The following is a 2,134-nucleotide window of genomic DNA, read 5'->3' on the forward strand; positions in this document are numbered from 1 at the left end:
CTCAGGGGTCCAAGATTATCTTCTGTGTCTGTGTTAATTGGTTTCCCTTTTCTTTGTTGAAGAGGGTCTGTGCAATCCTTCTGCCTAGTCCGCCATCTTGCCCCGCCTCCCCCTGATATTAGTTTTAAGATACTAAACATTCTTATTCAGTATATTTGGATTATAAATTGGATCAAGTCAATCCATAAAATAACTTGTATAAACACACACACACACACAAAAAAAAACCCACTGCCATGGGAATCAACTTATAATGACCCTCATAAGGTTTCCAAGGCTGTACCTCTTCAGGGAGGAGCTCTGGTACCATAGTGCCTAAGGCAACTGACTGCTAACCAGAAGGATGGCAGTTCAAACCCACCAGCCACTCCTGGGAAGGAAGGATGGGCAATCTACTTCCGTAGTGATACTGCCTCGGTAACGCAAGGAGGGATCACTATGAGTTGGGTCTGACTCAATGGCACATAACAGCACCTCTTCAGGGAAGCAGACTTCTTCATTTCTTCCTCAGAGCAGCTAGTAAGTTCAAATCATCAGCATTTTGGTTAGCAGCCCAATACATTAACCACAGTGCCACCAGAGCTCTGGAAATCTAAAATATTTTTTACTTATAGACATGACAGTGATTTATCCTTGAAGAGAAGATGTCAGGTTAATGTCCCTTTTCTCCTAATTCTATATTTCTCCAGATTTGAAATGTAATTAGGCCAGATTGACTGTGAATGTTTGAATTATGATCATCAGCTGGATAGTTGACCTGAAGATGGGTGAATGTAGTTGAAAGTTTAGATAAAATTATTTACTATTTATTTAGAATATTTGGGATTTATATATTTAGTTGCAAGCAACATACGATTCAGCTATAAATGCAAACAGAGTTCAGGAATACTTCACTTAGTTACAATATGAAAAGTATATTTCTGTAAGCTAAAGCCCCTGTCTATATAACTTTCTTCTTTGTGGGTATATAATATACAAATATGAAGTTTTGCACTTACATGTTCTTCTCTTGTCTTCTTTCCAATTTATTCTCCATACAGCTAGCAAGTTCTTAAAAATAAATCAGTAAAATCATGTCACTTTCTGCTTAAAACTTTTTGATTTTCTCCATTATAATTAGAATAAAATCTGAAAGCCATACCTTCACCTATAAGGCCTTACATGTTTCATACCTGTTTGTTCTCTGGCTTCGTCTCAGACTGTTATATGCCTTGCTAAATTGGGGCCCACAGGCCATTTTTACATTCCTTCAAGCTGCCTACCTTATTGTTATACGAGGACTACTGCTATGTTGTTCCCTCTGACTGTCATGCTTTTTTTTACTACACTTGGCATATCTGAATTCTCATCTTTTAAGTCTCATCTCAAACCTGTTTCCTCAGAAAAGCCTTTCCCTATGCTATATTTGAAGTAGGTTATGTTTAATTTCCTTTATTATCACATCTTGTAATCATGCATGGGCACAGAAACTATTTCTATTTCGTCTACTCTATACACACAGGTCATGGCACATAGTAGATGCTTGATTAAAACTTGTTAAATGGATGGGTGAAAGAATGAATAGTAATAATAATAATAATGCATGAATAAAATGAACATTTACCTGCTTTTGTTACATGACTTCATTCATATGAACTATTAGAATAAGATTTCAATAAGCACAGTTTTTATCCATAATTTCCTTCACAGTATTTACATTAAATATATGCTTTTCAAAGGTGGTATTGAAATGAATTCTAATAATCTAATAAATTCTTCTCATATCCAGAACTAGGACAAAGTTTGTATTTTCTCATGTGCTGTACAATGTTATAAAAGTTATTTTTTCCTTTTGGCAATCTCAGATGTCAATTCTGGTATAATTTTCCCTCTTCTTTCCTCCTCCCCATCTTATATTTTGGTTATTTATTATTTCAGTACTCTCCAAACTAGACACTGGGTGTTTTGTTTGTTTGTCTGTTTTTGTTTTTTAAGAATATGGATGAGGAGGACTTCCGGTAAGATGGAGGAATAGGCAGACAAGTGACACAGACCCTTTCAACAAAGAAAAGAAAAACCAATTGACAGAGATACAGAAGATAATCCTGGAACCCTGAGCTTTGAAAGAAACTATTGTTGTTGTTATGTGCCGTCG

This window comes from Orycteropus afer, unplaced genomic scaffold (assembly GCF_000298275.1).
Source record: "Orycteropus afer afer isolate SDZICR_OR568_19922 unplaced genomic scaffold, OryAfe1.0 scaffold00045, whole genome shotgun sequence".
NCBI classification, from domain to species: Eukaryota; Metazoa; Chordata; class Mammalia; order Tubulidentata; family Orycteropodidae; genus Orycteropus; species Orycteropus afer.